The sequence below is a fragment of the Pseudophryne corroboree genome, chromosome 2 (assembly GCF_028390025.1).
Source record: "Pseudophryne corroboree isolate aPseCor3 chromosome 2, aPseCor3.hap2, whole genome shotgun sequence".
Lineage (NCBI taxonomy): Eukaryota > Metazoa > Chordata > Amphibia > Anura > Myobatrachidae > Pseudophryne > Pseudophryne corroboree.
The window spans coordinates 901,096,125-901,108,803 of NC_086445.1; the positions used below are offsets into that span (position 1 = coordinate 901,096,125).

The 12,679-nt window shown below is 44.4% G+C and overlaps 2 long non-coding RNA genes across 2 annotated transcripts in view; one reads left to right on the plus strand and one right to left on the minus strand.

Moving 5' to 3' along the window:
- The window catches only part of LOC135049985 (uncharacterized), an 84,192-nt gene that overhangs the window by 25,534 nt on the left and 45,979 nt on the right, over positions 1-12,679 (plus strand). The window contains exon 2 of the long non-coding RNA XR_010241528.1: positions 381-469. This is a non-coding gene — a long non-coding RNA (uncharacterized LOC135049985). The remainder of the gene's footprint in view (positions 1-380; positions 470-12,679) is intronic.
- The window catches only part of LOC135049986 (uncharacterized), a 47,345-nt gene that overhangs the window by 23,015 nt on the left and 11,651 nt on the right, over positions 1-12,679 (minus strand). The gene's annotated exons all lie outside the window — the stretch shown is intronic.

The window sequence follows — 12,679 nt, forward strand, 5'->3', positions numbered from 1 at the left end:
AGATTAGTTGATCGCACCAGCAGTAAAAAGTAGCTTGGTGCGATCAACTCGGAATGAGGGCCTATGTGAATGTTGGGTCCTGTGCTAGTGTAGACCCCCAACTTGCACTGCAATGTTTCATATGCCCTGAGAACCTTGCGGTTGGCCTGCAGGGGTTGCTAAATTTGGGTTGCACCTCTTTCCTGGCATTGCAACGCTGCACATCTGCCACAGGATTTATTATACCTCTTGGCACTGGCCATGCCCAGGACTTGCACCATGAACTCTGATTTGCTGCAGGTTAATCAATTCAGCTATAAATTAATATATTGGAATGTCTATATTTCTTCAATAGACGGCAATAAAATAAAATGTATCTAATGACTTTCTACTTGTCACAGTGCAGGTGACTCTCAAGTCAGATCTACTTGGTTGGGACAGCCGCTAAGACCAGAAAGGACAGGTCGTGAGGATGAAAACTGAAGTCAAGGTATAAAATGTGAGGAACAAAGCTGAAATTGATAGTTTAGAGATATCAGTATAGTGAGGCTTTAGTAGATGACAAGGCAAATAAAACAAGAATTTTTGAAGCACTACCATAGAAGTGAATATCTAAACTTTGCTCATGCAAAGTTGGTAGGACTGCCATTGATAGGGTTATAGTTGTAAGCATTGATGCAGCACTTCCACCTGTCCTTAAGGCTTTGAAAGTATTGGGACAGATGTCCATAATATCCCTTAGGAGTTACTCTTGAGAATTGGTAGAATGCAACCTGAAAACTTTGTTGAGCAGAGCAGTTCCATGTACAACAGTCAACTTAATCCAAGAGCAGACCTCAGAACCGACTCCTTTCCAGTGCAGGAGGTACTGCATGCTATCCCCAGATATGCCAGAGTCTGTGGTCATTGTCAACTGGATGAAGTGTTTCTGGTGGACCCCTACTGCAAGAGGAGAAATCATACTTTATCTTGGAAATTAGTACTTTACCACCAGTTTCCAAAGGGAGGCCGATTCTCCAGCGGTTTACTCTACTGTACAGCACAACAAAAAATGTAGCACCAGACAAAAGGAGATTTATGGTAAGAACTTATCTTTGTTAAATCTCTTTCTGCAAGGTACACTGGGTTCTACAGGGAATAGCATCAAGGTGTAGAGTTAGATCTTGATCCGAGGCACCAACAGGCTAAAAGCTTTAGAGAAGAAAAAAATGTGTATACAAGTGCGCTATCAACAGCTGCTGGTATTGGGGTGATCAAGAGTCCCCCATAGAAATGCAAATAAATAGGAATGTATACCAGCGCTGACTGTTTTAAATAGGATCTGTATTCTTTTTTGTTTTCATCAGCTGGGATGTCCTTTGTATGCTGAGAATATGTCCAACTCCTGAAGAGAACAAGCACTTTGGGAGATGGCACTCTCCTGGTGAAATCAGCTGGGATGTCCTTTGTGTGCTGATAGAGATTTTCCAAAAGCTGCAGCAATATTGGAAGTGGGTCTCAAATGAAGTCCTGGTTCTCAGGATGGCTTGGAAGCGTGGATTCCAGACAATTACAGCCTCAGTGGCAAGCAAAGTGCAAACTCAACGCGTTTCGCTGGTATATAATATATGTCCAGCTTCTTCAGGAGCATGATGCTCCTGAGGAAGCTGGACGTATGTTATATACCAGCGAAACGCTTTTGGAAAATCTCTATCAGCACACAAAGGACATCTGTACTAGAGGCAGGGCTAGTGTCAACGCACTGAACACTGCCCACAATTCCAGAATGTTTATCGGGAGGAGAGATTCCTCCCTGGTCCACCGACCCTAAGGAGAGTGTTGCTCCAACACCACTCCCCAGCCCCACAGACTGGCATCCGTCGTCAGAAGGACCCAGTTGGAGATCCAGAAGGGATGACCCCTGCTCAGTTGCTGGTCCTGTAACCACCAGCTTAGTGACAAGCGGACCTCCGGAGTCAAGGAGATCATGTGAGTCCTGATCCGGTGAGGCAGGCCGTCCCACTTGGAGAGTATCAACCGCTGCAGAGGACGGGAATAAAATTGAGCGTACTCTACCATGTCAAAAGCCGACACCATGAGGCCTAGTACTTGCATCGTTGAGTGTACCGACACACGTGGGCAAGAGAGGAAGCATCTTATCTTGTCCTGAAGTTTCAGGACCTTTTCCGGAGACAAAAACAACCGCTGGTTGTGGGTGTCCAATAGCGCTCCCAGGTGCACCATACTCTGAGCAGGGACCAGGGAAGATTTCTTCCAGTTGATGAGCCACCTGTGGGCGTGCAGGAATTGGACCGTCAGTTCCAGATGACAGAGGAGAACCTCTGGAGAGTTCGCTAGGATCAACAAGTCGTCCAGATACGGCAGGATCCTAATACCCTGACGGTGGAGCAGAGCCGTCATGACCGCCATGATCTTGGTGAAAATTCTTGGAGCCGTGGTCAGACCGAAAGTTAAGGCCTGGAATTGAAAATGTAGGTTGCCAATAGCAAACCGCAGGTATTGCTGATGCGACACTGCAATAGGTATATGCAGGTAAGCATCCTTTATGTTCAGGGATACCATATAGTCCTTGGGCTCTGATAATGCTGATTTTGATTACCTTATAACCTTCACTATATATGGGTAAGAGACTCAGTACGCTATTGGCGTATGGGGTACAGTAAGGGTACGCGCTTAGCGTAGCATACGCTCGGCCGTGATCGAGACGCACATGCGGCACGCTCGCTCACAGCTTAATGCGTGGTGTCGAGCACGCTATAGGCGGGCGACTACCGTAATGCTACGCTACCAGCGTAGCGGACGCTCGACACCACGAGGAGATCACGAGCGGCGCAGACGCTCACAAGATGACAATCAGTAAACCTTGAATGTAACACACAGAAAGGATACTCTTATACTGTAAACCTTGTACTGAAACACTGTAGCGATATAACGCTGCTTAACCTTGTTAATACTAAAGCTGTTTGAGCGATCGAGACGCTCCTATTACCCACTGCAATGTAATGAACACACGATACCGTGCTGAGGTTCCAACACCTTTACTAACAAGCTTTTAGTTATATCGAAAAGGGGTAAACAGTTTACAAGTCATACACTACAAGCTAACATATAATTCTAACAGAATATCTAGACAGAAATATACAATAACGTTACAATCTTATACTATAACAGAGAGAGAGAGAGAGAGAGAGAGAGTGAATGGCCAATACAAACAAAGAGCGAGTTGATTACAGAGAATTACTTACACACACTGGGAATGATCGCTGCGCTATTCCTGGTACCAGCTCCAAGTTAGTCAATATGAAAACCGTTTGTGGAGTGAGAGTGAGCTGCCCAGGCTGGCTGATCTTATATACACTGCATACAGTACACTACAAAGGGACCTATAATCTCATTGTTCATTGGACACAGGAATGTCTCCTCGCATCACAACAAAAGGTCATAGGTGGATTTGAACAGGTGGGCTGTGGCTATTACAAACTGCTCAGGTGGGAGGGAATCGCCGGATTCCCGCCGCATGGATAATGAACTGAAAATATATGAAATGTCCAGAATCTACTAATGGCCATAACTATACGCAGGAGCGATTTAATCTTTACCTAACCAACACTGGATTGTTGCTATTAAAATACTCTTCGGTTAGGTACCAGACACCACTGTTGAACCTTAGACAGACCCTTTGTATCATGAAAAGAGGGATTCCTATGTCCATGAACAAGTCACATTAAACAAACTTACAGTTATCACTAAGGAGAACATTATCTATAAAACATACTATTTGGTTTTATTATTTAACGATTGAGTCGCCCGCTAGACGCACACAAACTCTACCGTAAATGCACATACCATGCGCTCAAGCGCACGCCCGTAGGGGCGCCGTCACGCCACTGCGAGTATCCGCACGCACGGGAGAGAATGTGCACATGCAGCAGGCACGCGCATGTGGTGGATATATGGCAACGTGTAGCATGATATTTTTCTGACTTTGACAGTCCACCCTTTGGCAGTCATCAATAACTGCCACTTCCTAAAACAGTTCAAAAAGAAAAATATATGTCATATGTGAATACATTTCTATGATTTGGTAAGGGAGAAGAGGATCAGGTGGGAAAAAGGTATGACCTAGTGAGATAGTAGAAGCATGTGTGAGGGGTCATGTATCATCGTGCCGTACGTTTTTTAAATCAAGCTTCGAGGTATTGCGAAGTATACATTTGAATTCCTTCTTATCCCGTATTACGGGTCTGTGGATGGGCTGTCAAACTTTACCGAGCTCTTTTCGGCTTTTGGTTTTAACAAAATGGGGGAGCACATTTTAGTTGATGATACATGATTGGGGGAATATGTGAGTGCTGATATCTGTGCCTATATTCCCTATCGACTATGTGTGTCATTACCTGAAGGTTGTAGAAATGGAGATAAGAAGCAATTATGGTAAATGCAGTCATAAACTATGTGAGTTTAATATACATTTGCTGATTGAGGTCTTGTCTGATGTCTTGTCTCGATGTACATGTTGACTGTAGTCTCCCGATGCTTTTGCTATAAATGCTGAGCAAAAAGCTTTCTCAATGTCCATAGACTTACAATCTTTAAAGTATTGGGCTATCGTAAAAGTTAAAGTCACTAGGGAAAATGGGGGTCTATGGCATTGTCCATCAATGGTCTGTGTAAAAGGTTGTCAAATTCTTCTTCCAAGTGGATGTCTTCGTACCTTGCAGGAAAACAAAGGAGAAACGGGTGAAAGAAACGGACCGTGGAATCACATTTTCATCACAACATTGTCTCTATCGTTGGGTCATAAATCAAATTAGTCGTTGTTAGTACAGTGTCCTCGCTCCTTAGACTCATCACCCTGGTACTGCTTTTATGCTTCGCTAAAACCCGAACGCATCTAAATATCAGGCCAACCAATATGACGACCCCCAGAATACACAAAAGAAATTTCCCTGCATCCATAATAATATCTTGGGCCCATTCTCCTAAACCCGAGAACCAATTTTGTGGGTTCAACCATGACACCCAACTGGTCAGCTCATTTCCCACAGTAGCGAGTGTGAGATTGTGTTTCCTTCGAAACTCCCATTTTAATTGTAAAATGTCATCCATCTTTTGGTCTATGACCTCGGCTGGGTCCTCCGTGCTGTTTGTAATGTACGTGCAGCACTTTATTCCATATTGAGTCGCTAGGGTAACACAATACCCGCCTGTCACAGCTGTGAGGTAATTGAGAATCATCCTATGCTGAACCAGTTCTGTTTTGTAGGCTTGTAACTCTTTCCCAGTGTACCTGAATGTGTCGTCATACATTTCGGTGATATTGTCTAATAAATTTGCAAGCGCAGATATATATTTATAATTTATCACTCCTCTGGCGGTACGAGTGATATCTAACGCGAGTAGGAATTTAATCCCGGTGGATTCATGGATCAGGTCAGAGGCCGGATGCTCTGTACTTTCTATCAGGTGCCGTTTAACAATGTGCTCGTAATGAGTGTGAGTATAAGGAGCTTGGGCACCACGGTGAATATCTTTAATTTTAGTGTGGGATACAGTCATTACCTCAGGCAGTACTTTTCCAATATAACACAATCCCTCTGAGTTTGGGGCAAGCCACTTATACGCCTTCCTCCCGCATATGAAATATGCATCATCGGGGAGAACATATGGGACGGAGTATGACATTACCATGTTACAAATTTTCCATGTGAAATCTCCTAACCCTAATTCTCCCATCTGTTTAGTACACGTATCAGTTTGTACGATCTGTGCACAGTATCCTGGTGATACTTCTCCAACTCGCATGATCCTACTTCCTAAGGTGTACCTATACCGAAAGAATTTCCTATGGTCGGCTATCTGGCGTATAAGTTCTGTGTCTATGGGCATTCTGTCGGCTCTGTGTGAAAATGTCATGGTTTGGTTACTCCATGACACTTCCCAATTTCCCGGCTTTCAGGGATTGGAAATGTTAAAGCACACTAAGGACCTATCCACATGATATTGGTGGAGCTTCAAACTAGGAGGACTAGAGATATTAAACCTCTTGTCCACCTGCCTCCCACCACTTAGCTCAAGTACCTCTCCTACCGTTAAAGGGAATGGTACTAGTCCTGATTTGCTATGGCCTTGAGGTACTTTGAGAGCATACCCAACAATCTGTCTGATTTAGCACTTTACCCACTAAAGAGTGATAGTCACTCAATGGATGCCGGTCCATGTGGATATTAAAACTGGACTGACATTTCTTTATGCACCCATCCTCAACTATATTGTCACAATGCCTACAGATGCAGTTCTCTTCAGCTAACAATCCTTCACAATGTCTACAAATAACATGGCTGCTAGATTGTTTTCTGGTACTCGCCTTTGCTTGGTGATTGTGTTGCTATTGGAAATTTACGCCTCCGTCTCAGTCATCAGAAACCCATTCCGGATCCTTTTTCGACCTCACTGGTACTCTCACCGAAACAGACTGCTCTGGTCAACATCATGGTCAACAGGAAAACACGGACTGCAGTCTCTTGGGGCGAGTCCATCTTACAGGAGGAGAAAGAGAAATTTATAATGGGGGTACAAAAAATACTTTGAGGGGAAAGAAAAATGTTACGATGTCTTATGTCCTCTAGTCTAGTTGTTTTTCTTGCTCTGCTGTCATCTCAAAGGTGCTGTCTCTCAGTCTTCCAAACGAACACTCCGGTGATACAATATTCCTTCCAAATCAGCGATCTCTCTGTAAGGAGCAAAAATCTTGCATTACTATTTGTTCAACTGATGTGTGACATACCATCTTTAAAACATGAGAAAGAAGAGAAGAGAGAAAAACAAACGAGAGAGAGAACAATTCATCACATTTTGCATTAAGCAACAAACAAAAACAAAAAAACATTATCAGATCTTCCGTTCACCATCAGGCTGTCACACCAACACTTCCACTGGTGTCCTTGCGATGTCCCCTCCCCACCAGTATTTCCACTCCCCACCGTTTTGCGCCTGGCCAGGACACACCGATGTCGGTAGGTCACACTGGGGTTTGGTAGACTTCTGCAAGGACCTAATAGCTATGTGATGTTTGAATTCTGCCAATGAACATCAGAAATGGGGAAGAAAATAAAACATTTACAGATAAATTTACAACGTTCTCCCGGCCGTTCCTGTGCCTTCAAGGAACTGACCTCCCAATATCATTAACTGTAACCTCAGGCTTACTATCAGACCTAATGATCACCTTTCCTGTCTGCATGTTACAGGTGCGGCCCAAAACTCCTTCGTATGTGATCCCTGATTACAATTTGGTGTGCCATAACTTTGCTCATATCTTTGTCTAGGGGGTTGATATGACTTTTGTCTACTTCTTGATCTACAATCGCTTGCAAAATGACCTTCTTTCTGGCAATTATAACACCTTTTCACCTTTGACTTACCCACAGGGATCTGGGGCTTCTTTGTTTCCCTGTGCTTGATGATGTTTTGCTCATGCCCAACAGCGGAGTTCCTTAATGCAGTCACTGAGTTATTTCTCCAGTATGGATTGGTGGTCTGTATCCTTGCTCTCAACACTTCCTTTAAACCATCCATTAACACAAATACTGCTACTTCTCTGTGCGGTGCACTTGTTTCGATGTTTTCTATACCTGTATACCTAGTCATGTCCTGCAATGCCCGGTGGAAATAATTAGAAGTACTTTCCCCTTCGTTTTGTCTTATGGAGAAGATTTTGTTCCACTCGACAATGGCTGGGAAATATACTTCTAACTGTCGGTAGATCTGCTTAATACATTCCTGATTGTGTTCCTCCGTACAAGGTACCTCCGTGTCTAATTTACAATCAGCAATAAATTTCGCAGGGTCAACACTGGAGGGCAAACATGCCCTCAGCACTGTCCGCCAATCTTTGTTGGTGGGTTCTGTGGAGTTTCCTAGTTCTTTAATAAACCTTTGACATGCAACTAGATCTTTCCTAGGATCAGGAAATTCAGACATAATTGACCTTAATTCTGTCCGAGACCAGGGACGGTGCATTGCACTGTCCTTGACGGGAATGATTCCCTGAGCGTCAGTCTTCCCATTGGGGACTGTGATCACCCTGACAGGGTTAAATTCAATTACATCATCTTGTGTTGGTTCTACAATATGAGGTACATTTGTTTGTGCGTGATTTATAACACCGTACGTACCTGTGGACACGACCTCACCTGACCCTCCGTTAGGGGGTTTGATTATTGCCTTTACCGAATTGGTCGCGTCCACCTGGATGTCTTGTGTGATGGCTGCTGGAAAAGGTGCCGACATCGTGCTGGGCTCACTTTCTTGCTGGTAATCCTGAGGGAAGTTTAACATGGAGTGCAACTTGCACGGGTTAACAGTTGTATATTTAGCAGTTTTACTTTTATCATTGTTACATTTGTTACACTTATCCTTATCATCTATAATACAGTTGCTAAGTGCATTTTTATCATACACCAGTGTGCTATTCTCTGTAACCACCTTCTCTCCCGTTGCCATATTTTTCTTACCACAGTGAGAGTCAGCTGTGTAAGCTAATTCTCCTTGTATTTCACTTTCCCGTTGCCATAACTGTAAACAATCATTTTGTCGAATCCTCTGCTTGGCAGATTTTATTAGACCTATCCTTTTTCGTAGGCTCTGCGATACCTCAGGGTTCAGACTGCCTACCCGGGGAGACTGCTCCCCATCATCCTCTGTCATTCGTTCCCATTCTTTGAATACCTGTGTGTGTGATTTTTCACACATTATACCGTGCGGACTCGTTGGGCCAGCAACTACCAACGTGAACCCTTGTTGGACGTCCCTTCTTTGAACAACTGGCCCCCATTGTTTGCAGATATTGCTGTCTCAGCAAATTCTTACAAAACAAACCAAGTTGCCCGCGGTAAGGCAACGGTGAAAGTTCCACTAGTGCCTTCACTCACTCTGCGCCCCAATTGGCCAATCCAATCCGTGGGATCTTTTGTAACCTCTATTTACTGGGGCGCGTGGGAGTATGCGATCCCTCCCCAGTAAGTATTGGTCGTTGGAGATTTCCCGAGTGAGCAGTGAAACTCCCTTAAAATAACAAAAACCTACACAAATCACGTTAGAATGTACAAATAGCGTTTATGATCCCACAGTAAATTTTTAATGGGTATCAAGGTAACAAACTAATGCACACAATTACGTGCGGTCCAGTCGTACTGTGCATAAATAACTTAATATTTATACGCTTTACGACCAATGGAATCGGTTGTTTAGGCTGCGAAACCTTCAGCCGGAGCTTAATTCTATATGGGTAATACGCAAAACCCCTCGGGCTGCGCTTAATCCTTCGCAGTCCTTTTGTCTACGAATACTACTTGCTCCTTTTACCTTGTATAATGTTAACGCGGGCAAGCCAGTCCCACGCTACCAAGTGTCCACTCACCTGATGTGGTCTCCGACGGGATCCCGATTTGTGGGTTCACAAAAATAATACTTTAAGTTCCACACTCACTCCTACTCACTCATATGCACACTGATCTTTCTATACAGAAATTCCTTTCATACAGGCAGGAGTATAATCCCTGGGTTTTGCAATAGAAAAAGGTTCTCTTTTAACTAATACTTTTTTGGAAAACTGAACAAATCTGTGCTATTATCAGGTGGCTATACTATACCGCCCACACTAAACAAGGTTATTGTGTGATTTGAGTCTCGGTGGGCGTATTCGTACACTCCGTTGCGTAAACACGACACGTGCGTATGCCTTTGCGTCACGTACGTGATTTCGCACGTTGTCCGAGACACGTATGTACAAAGTTCAGATATGCCCACAGCGACACAACCAACACGCTTCTATAAACGATGTTCAACTGTAATCGCTTACCGTACACCACACAGTATTTGCTATGCTGTGTGCGTGTCCTTTACAATTATTCCCTTAAAAATTATCCTATTTAATCTCAACTAAATAGCACCAGATTTCCTCAGCACATGTCTAATAATCAATTCTAATGGCAACTAGGGAGTGAGATACAACAATGTAGATATGTGCGTGTGTGTACACAAAACAGAAATAAACAGTTTTAAAAGATAATAGCGTATTGTTCTTACCTCCGGTTCCGGATTCCACCCCAGCACTCCTACAACGTAGCGAAACAGACGTTTATCTAGCCAGCACTACTGCCTTCCCGCCCTTGCTGGCAGATAACGTTTGTTTTCGTTAGTGCGGATATGTGGAGGACGGACGAGCCCTCAATTGATAATGCTGATTTTGATTACCTTATAACCTTCACTATATATGGGTAAGAGACTCAGTACGCTATTGGCGTATGGGGTACAGTAAGGGTACGCGCTTAGCGTAGCATACGCTCGGCCGTGATCGAGACGCACATGCGGCACGCTCGCTCACAGCTTAATGCGTGGTGTCGAGCACGCTATAGGCGGGCGACTACCGTAATGCTACGCTACCAGCGTAGCGGACGCTCGAGACCGCGAGGAGATCACGAGCGGCACAGACGCTCACAAGATGACAATCAGTAAACCTTGAATGTAACACATAGAAAGGATACTCTTATACTGTAAACCTTGTACTGAAACACTGTAGCGATATAACACTGCTTAACCTTGTTAATACTAAAGCTGTTTGAGCGATCGAGACGCTCCTATTACCCACTGCAATGTAATGAACACACGATACCGTGCTAAGGTTCCAACACCTTTACTAACAAGCTTTTAGTTATATCGAAAAGGGGTAAACAGTTTACAAGTCATACACTACAAGCTAACATATAATTCTAACAGAATATCTAGACAGAAATATACAATAACGTTACAATCTTATACTATAACAGAGAGGGAGAGAGAGTGAATGGCCAATACAAACAAAGAGCGAGTTGATTACAGAGAATTACTTACACACACTGGGAATGATCGCTGCGCTATTCCTGGTACCAGCTCCAAGTTAGTCAATATGAAAACCGTTTGTGGAGTGAGAGTGAGCTGCCCAGGCTGGCTGATCTTATATACACTGCATACAGTACACTACAAAGGGACCTATAATCTCATTGTTCATTGGACACAGGAATGTCTCCTCGCATCACAACAAAAGGTCATAGGTGGATTTGAACAGGTGGGCTGTGGCTATTACAAACTGCTCAGGTGGGAGGGAATCGCCGGATTCCCGCCGCATGGATAATGAACTGAAAATATATGAAATGTCCAGAATCTACTAATGGCCATAACTATACGCAGGAGCAATTTAATCTTTACCTAACCAACACCGGATTGTTGCTATTAAAATACTCTTCGGTTAGGTACCAGACACCACTGTTCAACCTTAGACAGACCCTTTGTATCATGAAAAGAGGGATTCCTATGTCCATGAACAAGTCACATTAAACAAACTTACAGTTATCACTAAGGGGAACATTATCTTTAAAACATACTATTTGGTTTTATTATTTAACGATTGAGTCGCCCGCTAGACGCACACAAACTCTACCGTAAATGCACATACCATGCGCTCAAGCGCACGCCCGTAGGGGCGCCGTCACGCCACTGTGAGTATCCGCACGCACGGGAGAGAATGTGCACGTGCAGCAGGCACGCGCATGGGGTGGATATATGGCAACGTGTAGCATGATATTTTTCTGACTTTGACAGCTCCAAAGCCAGAACAATAGCGCAAAGCGTTTCCATACGGAATTTGGAAACTTTCACAAATTTGTTCAAAGACTTGAGGTTGAGAATGGGCCGAGAAGACCCATTCGGTTTCGGGACTAGGAACAGCGTTGAATAGTACCCCCTGCCTCTCTGAGCCAGAGGCACCGGCACTATCACTCCTGTATCTAGGAGAGATTGTACCACTAAATGGAGTGTTTTTGCTTTTACCCGACCCGAACGGATGTTGTTGAGCAAAATTGGAGAGGGGGACGTTTCTTGAAAGAGATGGCGTATCCGTGAGGGACGACTTCCCTTACCCAGGCGTCCGAAGTGGTCTGTAACCACACCTGAGCAAACCGAAGAAGTCGGCCTCCCACCCTGGGATCCCCCAGGGGGTGGCCCGCCCCATCATGCAGCAGGCTTGTCTGTTTTGGAAGCAGGCTGACGGGCAGCCCAGGCACGTTTAGGTTTGGGCTTAGAGGTTTTGGAAGTGCGAGCCTGTTTCGACTACGCCTGACCCTTTGCTTTACCTGGAGGTCGAAAGGAACGAAAGGAAGTACTTTTAGCCTTCGGAGCCGAAGGAGAAGTACTAGGCAGACATGCAGTCTTTGCTGATGCCAAGTCAGCAACAATCTTGTTGAGATCTTCCTCAAAAAGAATGTTTCCCTTAAAAGGGATTGCCTCCAAGGTCTTTTTAGAGTCTAGATCTACAGACCAGGACCGCAACCAGAGAATTCGGCGAGCCAGAATGGACGTAGTAGATGCCTTGGCCGCCAGGACACCTGCATCAGATGCCGCCTCCTGAATATAATGAGAGGCTGTAAATAATATATGAAAGACACTGTCTAGCATTATCAGGAAAATCCGACGGTAGTACCGCTTCAACTTCCTAAACACAGGCTTCAATAGCTTTTGCCGACCAAGAAGCCGCAATAGTGGGCCTATGCACAGCTCCAGCAAGAGTGTAAATGGACTTCAAGCAACCCTCCACACACTTATCTGTCGGTTCCTTCAGTGAGGTGACGGTAGTGATAGGCAGAGCAGAGGACACACCAGACGC